Source organism: Hemibagrus wyckioides, linkage group LG06 (assembly GCF_019097595.1).
Source record: "Hemibagrus wyckioides isolate EC202008001 linkage group LG06, SWU_Hwy_1.0, whole genome shotgun sequence".
In the NCBI taxonomy this organism is placed as follows: domain Eukaryota; kingdom Metazoa; phylum Chordata; class Actinopteri; order Siluriformes; family Bagridae; genus Hemibagrus; species Hemibagrus wyckioides.
The window spans coordinates 16,707,422-16,719,572 of NC_080715.1; the positions used below are offsets into that span (position 1 = coordinate 16,707,422).

General features: G+C 40.6%; 1 protein-coding gene across 5 annotated transcripts in view; it reads left to right on the forward strand.

Moving 5' to 3' along the window:
* Window positions 1-12,151, forward strand: part of ppp1r9ala (protein phosphatase 1 regulatory subunit 9A-like A) — a 32,160-nt gene that overhangs the window by 7,679 nt on the left and 12,330 nt on the right. The gene's annotated exons all lie outside the window — the stretch shown is intronic.

Below are 12,151 nucleotides of genomic sequence, written 5' to 3' on the forward strand. Positions count from 1 at the left end.
TTTTGTTTTTCTTCACAGCTCACTCAATGATTCTGTCATCAACTGATGCTGTTTTTCTTTTCCCAATCTCTTTAATGTCTGGTTGTTGGTACACCTGTGGTTTCATTTTTATTTTTTTAAAGCACATACCAACGTATTATATAATTAGATAGTCTAGATAGTCTTGTGCAATGGCTCTGATTAATTTCCTTCCTTTCTGATCTTCGAAGTGGCTTCCTCTTCACCCATAGGCAAATCTCTGGTCTTCATGATTTTTTTTTAATCCTTTTAACAACAAATGCAGTCCTTACAAGCGAAACCCAGGGCTCAGACCAAAACTAGACCCTTGGAGCTATCAGCTGTTTAAAAGTAATCAATATAACAGGACACACCCAGGCATCAATTAACGCGTGTTCCAATATTTTTGATCACATGAAAATTGAGTGGGTTCAAGCAAGAAGTGTCAGGTTATAATTTGTATAATATGTCTACATGTGTGTGTATATATCAGAAAATGAATGCTCTAATTCTTTTTTTTTTTTTTTTTTTTTTTTTATAAATAATCTCAAACACACATGTCTTTAGTTTATAGCAAAAAAAGAACGGGTGGCCGCCTTGTTCCAATACTTTTGGATGAGGGCGCTGGCCAAACTAGTTGACTTGTAGTCTAGTCAGCACTACTATCACAACTGCTGTTTAATAATAATATATTATTAATAATAATGATAATATTTTTTAAAGGATAATCATCATTGATGATAATATTTAAAAATATATATATATATATAAGAAATAATCAGCATCATTTGGCCTATCAGAATTCGAGAATTCCATTACGCTGTGATACGAGATATTATCATTAAATGTCTGATGGTACCTTACTGTAATTGATCCGACCTACCCCATATAAACCATCTGTTGGTGAGAGAAGAGAGATGCAAGATCTGTGTTACTTGTCAGTAAAGAGAAGTTTGGGGACTTTCACACTGTCGCAGATCTGCCATTTCATCTGTCAGCTTGTGACGGCAAGGAATTATTGTCTATAATGAACTCAGAAACTACAATGACCTAATAGTTCCTCATGGGCCCTTGATTGCTGTTGTAGAAAGGACATTAATCAATTACAGTTACATTATTTACTGTCCACTGTCACCCAAATGAGGATGGGTTCCCTTCTGAGCCTGGTTCCTTTCCAGGTTTCTTCCTCATATCATCTCAGGGAGTGATACTGGGACTGATCACATCTTTTCTGTGTATGATGCAATGCTGATCTCAGAGCACGGTGTACAGGCCACTCCAGTATCTTTTGATACTGATCCTAAATATACATCGCTTTAATAACCAAGCTAACTGTACAATGCAATGGATCACAAGCATAACGACAGCATCCTTTTAAGATAATTCGCCTCCTGTTTCTGTGTGTTGTGTTGTGTTGTGTTGGCTGAGTAAACACGGATCTCTCCCTCTCTCTCACTCACTCAGGCAAAACCTGAAATGCATCATTGAATAAATACCACTTCAGCATTTCAGTCCAGAAGATGAGTGAAGTGTTAATGTAAGAAATGTTCAGACAGTGACTCCAGATATCTCTGGGTTGCAAAGTGTATAGGAACACATGCAGTTCTGTCTGTCTGTTTGGTCTCTTTTTTTCTTCTTTCTTCTTTTTTTCTTTTTTCATCTGTGAGATCTCCTGTGCACTCTCTCTCACACACACACACACACACACACACACAAACAAAGCCCCAGCCAGCTCACCAGGCTGCTGGTGTTTCAGTCAGTTTCAGAATTTATAATAAGCAAGACAAAGGTTGTGTAAAGTGTATTCTTCCGGTTTTGAGAAAAGTGTGTGCATGCATACGATTGTAATGAAGCAGCTTAAGTGTGTCTCCTGTAGTCATGCATCTGCCACATGAGCCATCATGTTTTCTGGTTGTCCGTCTCTCAGTTTTCATTAGCATGATATCTCGAGAGCTAGTGCTTGAATGTTTGTAGGATTTGTTTGGACTCATAACCAGCAGATGAACTGAACAGACTTTGGAATTGATCCAGGGTCAAGGTCACAGTAGGGTCAAATGCCTGAAATAGTATTTTCCACTAGTTTCCTTTCTGCTTCAAGTATATGTTAAGGGGATTTTTTTTTTTCAGGCATGCAAACTGGTAACAAGAAGAATTAAACTTGTTGGCAGCAGCGGTATCCCCGCCAGTGCTGTTGGCATCGGGTTCTACTCGTTTACTAGAGTTAAGTTTAGTTGTAGGCATGACATTTAATTAGATGTATTAAGAATAGGTAATGGAATCTCCTCACAAGGATAGTAAGATATCATCTTGTTCGTTATTGTAGACTCCAAAATAGCAGAAATACACCTGATCTCACTCTTTCCACTTTAGGTAATTTGCTAGGCCCACCCTAAAGCCACATAAAAACCTGGCCCTTGCACACACACACATGCACACACACACGCATGTGCACACACACGCACAGGCGTAGTCACTGTAGGTGCACACTTCCAAAAATACAAGTTACCCCTGAATATGTCTTCAGGCAGACAACCTGGACCTGCTGATCAGGAATGAAGTCACTGTGTTGGTACATCTGTGGCTTGAAACTGTCTCTCTCTCTCTTTCTCTCTCTCTCACACACACACACTCAGTCACACACACACTCTCCAAGCAGATTTGCAGTAGGGGAGACAGGCAGTGTGTGTGTGTGTGTGTGTATTCTGTAACTGGGAACAGGTAATCATGGTCTTGGGAGTCTGTCATCTTTTTTCCATTACCAGATTTCATTGATTTTGCTCAACTATTCATTTTCCAAATACTTTTCTATCCCTTCCTCCACCCTTTCTCAGAGAGAGGAAACAGAAATGGGGCACTTTTTCCACTTCCACCATGACTCGCTTATGTTGTCTTTTCCATTTCCCTATCGCTACTCCATCCTGTGGAATGTAGCTCAGCCCTCTCTGTCTGTCTGTCTGTCTGTCTCTCTCTCTCTCTCTCTCTCTCTCTCTCCCTTTCACCCTCTCTCTACGAGTTTCTGTATTTGGTCCAAACACCTGGACTAGTGGCACAGGAGATGCCAGCATGAATACTAATTCACCTCTCTTTATTCTCCTTTTGCTGTTTGACTTCTTGTGGCATCTGTTTTGAACACCCTAGTCTCTTACACACAACAGTAACTTGGAGTAAGTTGACCAGTTATGCTTTTGTCTTTTTATTCTTAGTCTTTAGAAGCTTCTTTGTATTTGCTTTCTTGCATAATTCCAGGTGTGTTCTTCCTGTATTAACAAGGATTTACTCAAATAAAGGTGTGCACAATGCTGGAGGTTTGGTTTCAAATGATGGGACACTCGAGACACGTTTCCAACAAGGTTTCTTAATCCGAGGAAATGGAAGTCAGAGGAAACTCCCAAAACTAACCTGAGTGAGAGCAAAACAATGCATTTGTATTACTTAGTGACACGAACATGACGCTAGTATGTATTTTCTTTAAAACCGGTGCACGTGGCATGCAACAGATCAGCAGTCATGACTCACAAAGCACAAATTCACACTTCAGAACCTTGACATGAGAAGCATGCCGCACGTGTACAAAACACACTCCCATGAAGATTTGGTTTCATTAAAAACAAAAACAACACGGAAGACTTCCTTTAATCTAGTGATGGCGCAACACCGTTGATGTAAGATATGCTTTTGGAAAATGCTTTTGGGGAGGGGGAGGTAGAAAAGAGAAACCAACTCTTACTCTGGAGCAGAAACTAAAAATATGACCTGGAACTACAGCTCATATGCTACACTTACATTTCTGGCATTTGGCAGACACCCTTTTTTATCTGATCTTACCCAACCAAGGGGTTAAGGGCCTTGCTAAAGGGCTCAGCAGTGGCAGCTTGGTGGAGCTGGGATTTGAACTCACAACCTTCCATTCAGTAGTCCAGTACCTTAACCACTAAGCTACCACATCCCTCATTTTGTTAAAACGTAACTCATTTTGATGAAACTGGTTGCCTCCTAGAATAACGCTAGGAATCAAAAGAGCTCTGTAAATTTGTTCACAAACTAAGCCACACAATCTGAACGTTCATCTCCTGATGCTTATCTGTAAAACAAACATTACTGGTTTTATTTCTTTGTTTTTCTTTCATTTCATCCATTTGTCATTTCCCATCTCTCTCATATAAAAAACGACAGCTCCAGACTGTCAAGACAGAAGGCTTCCTTTCCGAAACATGAAATCAGCCACCACATATTTCCAAACTGCTGCTTATTCTGCATCACAGGGCAACTGAACACTCGGAGGAAAGCATGAACCTCTGCATACACAAGCATATAGATGTCCATGATTGATTAGTGTTGTTCTGATGGACAGAGACGTTTACACTCATGGATGGCTGTGGCATTGTAAACAATCTAAATGTACAATCTCCTGACAAAAGCACACGTGGAAAAAAAAAAGTTGTTGGATCATATCCCTTTACACCTGTGCACGTCTGCTTTAAAGATGCAGGATTATGAGTATAGCCCGTAGGCAGATTGTGCCTCCTGCCGTAAGAAAACTACACAATCTACTGACAGCGAGCATAAATTTCCACACAAAAGCTTAATCTTTCGTCTCTTTCTGTCTTGTCATCCTGAAAAGGCAGCTCTGATAGAGATTTGGTGTCAGCAGGAGGTCTTGTCATGCTCTGCAGTGTGACGAGGCTCATTGTGATGGGCTCCACGCACGGGTTTTCCAGCAGGTCAAGAATTCAAGATTACTATTATTTTTAAAGGAACTGTGAAATGCTATTACTTTGATCCATTTCTATGGGTTCTGGTAGAATAGCCAAGAAAACACTGTGCAAAACCTCTTAACAAAAAAAAAAAAACGTTATTGGTAACAATTGTACAGACTCTCAAAAAATTACATTCCAGACAATACTTGTAGTCCTGGGTTCAAGTCTCGCTCCCACTCACTATGTGTGTGGAGTTTGCATGTTCTCCCCGTGATTGGTGGGTTTCCTCCGGGTGCCCCGGTTTCCTCCCACAGTCCAAAGGCTGACTGGAGTCTCTAAATTGCCTGTGGTGTGTGATTGCTTGAGTGAATGAGTGTTTGTGTGCTCTGCGAAGGGTTGGCACTCCAGGGCGTCCAGGGTGTATCCTGCCTTGATGCCCGATAACACCTGAGATCCCTGTAACCCGAGGATAGATCAGATAAGTGGTACAGACAATGAAATGAAAAATATTACATGTACAGATTTTCTAGCACTGTGTACAGCTACCTGATTTCTTGTTAAGGTTTGTATTGTAAACAAAGCAGTGTTAAGGGAAAGAATACCAGTGTAAAAATGACCCAAAGAAATGGAGACATGGAGCTAAAAATAGTGTCATTGATTTTGGCTTAGATTCACTCTTACCCTGGGTTCACACTAATTGGTAACCATTTTGCTCTTAAAGCCACTGGTATAAACATTCAACTTAACAGTTAATGCAGATTAGTTATAATGAAGTAAAACAACAAATTAAAACGTAAGAATATATTTGACGTCAGTGTAGCACAGTAAATTGGATGGTGTGTGTATATAATATCTCTTTCAGATACCTGCAGTGAGGAGATGTATATATTTTGGTTATAATCATGACTTTAGTATCTGCCCCCTTTTAGATTATTTGTGGCATATTCTGGCATGCCACAAGAGTTTCCACTGTCTGGCTGTTTTACTTGCTCATGAATTGAAACCAAAATATATGGAAAGTAATGTTTAGGTTTTCTCCACTGGAAATGGCAATCAGATTGTACAACTGTTTGTGTGAGAGATTGCGCGGAGATCGAGCCAGGCACTGAGAATCTGATGGAGAGTTTGAGATCAACACCGACCAAAAGACGGGGATCGAGACAAAGTAAGAGTGACTGAGACAGAGAGACTGTGAGTAAACAGTGTGTGTAACCACTATCATGGCAGAGAGACTGTGGTGATAACAGAGACAGTGTTCAAGACCGAGACATTGAAAAAGAGAGAGATGGAGTGGAAAAGAGATTGTCATCAAAGTGTGCAAGAAATGTGCAAGACCGAGATCTAGACAAGGTCTAAGATCAACACAGAGGCAGTGTGTGTGTGATTAGCAAAGGGAAAGACTATAATCAGGGCATAGAGAGACTGTGATGACACAGGCAGGGTGAGAGACTGAGAACAAGACACAGGGAGAGAGAGAGGGACCGAGATCTAGATGGAGAAGGTCACAGTAAAAGAGACAAAGATTAAAACCAAGAGAGACCACAGGAAAAAATTGGAGACTGCGATCAAGACTGACCACAGAGGAACGAAAGAGAGACAGAGCTAGGTTGGAAGAAGCAAGACAGAGTAAAGGAAAGAAAGTGTAGCCAGTGTAGTAGAATGTAACTCTCAATTTTCTCACTCACTCACGTTTCAACTTGTTTTTGTATATATCATATATTCATATATGTTTGTTATATGTTAATGCTGGCTCTGTCTCCTGGAACAGCCATTGCACTGGTCAGCTTCACTCTCTATTCTGTGTGTGTGTGTGAGATTTGTTTTAGGTGTGTGTATGTTAGTAGGAGGAACAGTCTTTGTAGTAAAAGATGAACAGTAATGAGTAATGTTGACTTAAAGGGAGTGGTATTAGTGGAGGGGGGTTTCATTGGAGTAGTACAGTGGCTGCAGATCTGAACCAGATGGAGCTGTGGGTTTTTCAGCCGCATTTTAAATTTGCAGCATACAGTTAGTATTCAAGAAGAATCAAGCAACAAGTTAATGGCCATGGTAAAGATTTTCTTCACAGTATTCTATATAATCCTTGTTCTTGCCAGCTCTGTGTTACAGCTGTCTCATCACCACCACACCATGCTCACGTCACTGAGGGTTTGAGCTGCGAGTTCTGCAGTGATGGATGTCTGGATTCAGCATAATTTCCCTGAGGGAGTGTATTTCAAGTGTGGTTGGTTGTGGAAAAGATCTTGGTCTTTAGTTTATTACGAGTAAATAAATATGAATACTTATAATTAAAATGTATAGCTTTTAGACTTTTTAAGTGCAGGGAGGGACAAATCAAGCCTGGGTGCTGGATACAAGTAGATTTTGTGTCCAGGCTATTATTTTGCATGTTTTTTTTTTTTTATTGGAAGTTGCCTGGAGGACAACTAGGAATAAATAAGAAATATTTTTGGTACACATGTGGTGGCGAGGGAATTGTCACGGGTTTGTGGATGCAGAAGAGGCAGATCGAACCAGCAGGTTATGTGTGATGCTTCTCACCTGTGTCTCATTACAGCCAGTCTATTTATTCGTGCCTCTTTGTGCGGTAATATGAGAGTAAGTGGCTGAGCGGGTGGATTGTGCAATACACAAACACAGACAGAGCATGAACATGACTCATTGAAAGCTGCGAGTCTGTTTCTGTTGAGCTGTTTTAGTTTTGTGAAGGTGTGCTCTGAGAATTTTTTTGCGGACTGAAGAAACACGAGCTCAGCGCTATGCTAACATTCCGCCTGTCTCCCGAGACTTTCTCCACACCCTTAAATGCCAGGGCTCTACAGTACGGTTGGAATGAACATGTTCACGGTGGTCTGATCCACCTCTATGCTGTAACTGTAGCACGATTCCCACTGCCTGCTGCGCTACACGTGTCTGCCCAGGCACAACCTGGTTGATGGTAGAACAACTTTAGATGTCCGTATTTATTTGCTTACATGATTGTTTTCAGAAATGCACAACACATAAGTCCAGCATGTTAAAAACAGATGTGAGGACACGACACTAAACCTCATAGCTGAAGCCCGAATAGTCAAAACCCAGGACAAGTCCTGTCTGACTTTGTATCTACTTTGTGTGCTAATTTAGAAACTTTGTTTAGATTTGTTACTATTCTATTCTAACAGTTGTCCTCTGCTTGGGAATTCTTGCACTAGTTTGTATTCCTTAACCTCTGTTAATGCACTTAAGTAGCTATCTATCCATACGTTATTAAATTACACTGCACGGCTAAATGTTTGTGGACACTTGACCATCATTCCATATGTGGGTATTCCCTGAGCGACAAAAATAGAAACGCAGTTGTAGAGGATGCCTTTGTTTGCTGTAGTATTACAATTTCCCTTCACTAGAACTATGTGGTCCAAACCTGTTCCAGCATGGCAATGCCCCTGTGCACAAAGAGAGCTCCATGTCATGCAGTGAATTTGGTAGAAGTGTGGATTATACATATATCAAGATATTTGGGCTCGGAAATACTTGCTGTGTTTAATATATTTATCTCCTGAAGTTAGGAGTGGGTGATATTGCACAAAGTTTATATCATATCATATTTAAATCCAGTGAGTTATTTAATTTAGCTATGAAGAGGTGCTGTTTCTTAAACCCTTCACTAACATTCTCATAAAAAGTCTTATCCATTTTAAGGGGTTTGGGCGGTAGGTGGATGTATTGGTGGCTCAACAGTTAAGGTTGGGGGTCCAAGCCCCAGCACTACCAAGCCGTCACTGTTGGGTCCTCGATCAAGGCCTTTAACCCTCTCTGCTCCGAGATGCCATATCATGGCCAACCCTGTACTCTGACCCCTGCCTCTTATAAAGCTTGGATACTTGAAAAAGTAATTTCACTCTATTGCATATGCGACTGTCTTTATTTAAAGAAATCACGTTCTTACACCAGATGGTTGAATTCTTGAATCTGATTGGTTAGAGATGATGTATTATTTTTGCATGGATGATGCATTTGTTCTAGTTTCTATAGTAACAGCTCCCACACAGTGACTTGTATGGTGGATACAACACACATTCCAAGATTAATAATAAACTGATTGAAAGTGTGATGGAAAAAAGAAGAATCTCTCCCCGATCGCACATCAGCTACCAACCAGGGAAGGCACAGATGATCATGTGCTTCATTTCATAGCCAGTGCTTTATCTTGATGGTGTCAGACATATGAATAAAACAACTGCTCTATCATTTTTCCTGTTACGTAGTGATATACATGATGTGTAATTTATGCTTGACAGGCAAAATTACATAATTACGTGGATCACAGGGACAGTTCACTCCCATCATTACTCACGCAGCACATTCAGGGTTAAAGATTTGCTTTTGAACTGGCAGAACTGTACAAGACAAGCCTGTGCGCAGACACACACACACACACACACACAAAGGGAGGGAAGAAGTGGGCCAGGGGCCAGGGCCATGCAGTTGAAAGGTGAGTTTTCCTCAAAGGTAACTAGAGCTAGAGATAACCTACCTCTCTCTCTGTCTGTTTGTCTCTTTCTTTCTCTTTCTGATTTTTCTTTCACACACTCAGACTCGTATAAAGAGACTGTGTGAACACACAGTCTCAGCGGTTAGGTTACCAAAAAGAAAAGGACATTGTTCCAATTTACTGAAGTAGTCAATAGCAACAGGAAAGTCAGAGAGGGGGAAAAAAGAAAGTAATGAAAGAAAGCATGAGTGTAGAGGGGAAGAGTGAGGCCAAGCATAACCACTGTGCTACTAAGAGTTCAGCCAAGGCCTGGGAATCATCAGGCGCTCATATTCACAGCTCTCATATTTTTTTTGCAGTTAGTGCTCCTGTACCAGGCTCTTATATCAGCAGGTAAATAAATTTCAACCAATCAGGAAACTCCTCCACATGATTGAGGTCATCCATGTCTGTTAGTTACTTTGCATGTGTACAGGCCTAAATAAGTGTGATCTATAAATGAGCAGGAAATGAACAACGGTACGATGGATTAAGTGATAAACCCAGGTTTACAGTGAAGTCATTGATGCATCGTATTTAAAAAGGGTTATTTAATGGAAAACTGAATCAGAAACCTTGGCACATTTTTATTCTGTATTTTATTTTCTGATGTGTTAATGAGAGAAACAGGAGATTTACACATTGAAATTTTGATTATATCTTTTTTCTGTCTGTGTGTGGATGTGTACTGCAAAATAAGAGGATCTTTTAGAGCAGGCAAACATCCTTGCATTTTGAGAGAAGCCAACAAAAAAGGGTTGGTGTTAAGTTGCGAACATAAAGTGTGATGGGTTTTTAGGGTGTCTTAAAGACATTTTGAGCAGTCTGATGCAGGACATAGACTGAGAGAACCAGGATTAAGTGCATTACATACAACTGCCCTACTCTTACACTATTCATGGGCTCTCTGTCTCTCTCTTTCTGAGCCACTGCATTCATTCTGCTTTTCACATGGATTAGTGTGGTTCGAGTTCATTATTGTAAATGCCAGCTGATCCCGGACCAGTTCCACTCCTCAAATCATAGCCTTCAGTTCCCTTGGAACGACATTAGGCCTCATCTTTAACAAGCAAATTATTCAGCATGGCCTGTTTTTGGACAAAAAAATGCTCTTGGATCAGCAGCCAAGTGGGCTGGACAGAGACAGCTAGACAGAGCGGTGTGAGGCACTCTGTTCCTTCAGCATGGCTGCCTTTGTCAGCGTGGGCTTTGGTTGTGCACTGCAGGAGGATTAGTAGGCAGGTGAAAGGTGCTCTTGCGGAATGATCTGGAATCAGCTCCTCTAAACTCTGTAGGTACTGCGAGTATTATAACCACATGGGTAAGCAGGCTTCAGATCAGCAGGTAAGCTCCACAGGATGAAGGGTGTGTATGTGGAGGGTTGCTCAAGCCTCAACATGCCCAAGGAACTCTCCCTCAAACTTGGAGGGGAAATTTTTACAGAGTTACATCATTTCACTGAAAGCTTCCAAATGCTTCTAGTATTCCTTAATTCTTTTCCCTTTAGTGTTCGGGTTTCACTCTCTTTCACACACACACACACAGGCATACCCTTTCTTACCCCCATGTTCTTTGTAATACATAGTTAAGATGGTTTTATTTACTTTAGCAGAGATTACTGAACAACTGGAGAGCACTTGAGGATGTTATCAGAGACACTGTGTAAATGAGAGGATAGTCAGGGAACTGGTTTGGTTTGGTTCTGAGATAAAGCCTTCATAAACTTTTAAAGGAAACCTCCACCCTGAAACACAATAAATGTCAGTTTGTTAGTTTACGGTTTATATTGAGATATTTGTGGTGTGATTCAGCTGCTTGTTTGTTGTTTGGATCTGTAGGTTTCGTTATCCCTTTGAGAGTTTAGTGGTTGTTTGCACATTGCACAGTGAAAAGAAAAGAAAAAATCCTCCTAATGATCTGGTCAGATTTCACCGTTACCTCTCAAAAAGCCAAGTTTTTTTTTTCTCACTCTCCATTTTCAGTCTCATTCACTGTAATATTAATGAGAAATCCACTGCAACAAGAATGGACGGCAAACATTGGACTCCAAGTCCCAGAATGCAAAGCAGCTATAGTGTGTTGTATGCCACAGAAGAGATTTGAGTCAGCTAGTTAGCAATGACCAACCCTATATCACTGATGTGGATATTATCATGAAAGTTGAAGCTTTGCAGCCTGATCTCTATAAGCATAGTGTATAGGTGATGAGGTGATAAAGTTGGACAGACTAAAGGACTAAAGCTTTGCCGTATCACACTTTTTGAGATGAAGAGACGAAGCAAGTTTAGCAGCAGTTGATTCAGCAGCATCGTGGGTAGAGACCAATGACATGTAAAGTGTTTAAGGATAGAGGTCATAACAAGGATACAAAGGTGAAGCCAAAATCTCACAGAGGCCCTCTAGTGGCTGGCTGCAATAGAATTTCTCACCTGCACAAACCCGTGTTAGTGAATGCCAGTTGTTCATATTGTTGGCAAAAGGCTTCTGTTACATTTACAAGTTCATTTGATCCTGATCTTTCCCCCAGTATCTTTCCATATAAGAATACATTTCATATGGGTTATTTGATGATAAATAAAAGGGTGTGGATTATGACGATTGGCAGTTTTGTACATGGAAAATGAGTCTCATGAACGCTATAGTGTGTTGCACATTCTTCCCAACATGCATCTAAATCTCTTGACAGTTTTGTAGCAAAGCCAAATCTTATTCTGATGTAAACAGTTTTTTCCCTGTATATTGGTCAGTTTGATTTCTTGTTGTACAGATATATAACTAGCAAACCAGCACGAATGAAAGAAGTGATGGAATAAACCAAGACAGCTAACCCTAGCTAAATGAGAACTAAGACTAGCTCTCAAAGATCTTGGTAAATGTATCCAGGCACTCCTATTATTGCAAACTGCAATGGTCGGACAAGTGGAGAATAAAATAACCCTCA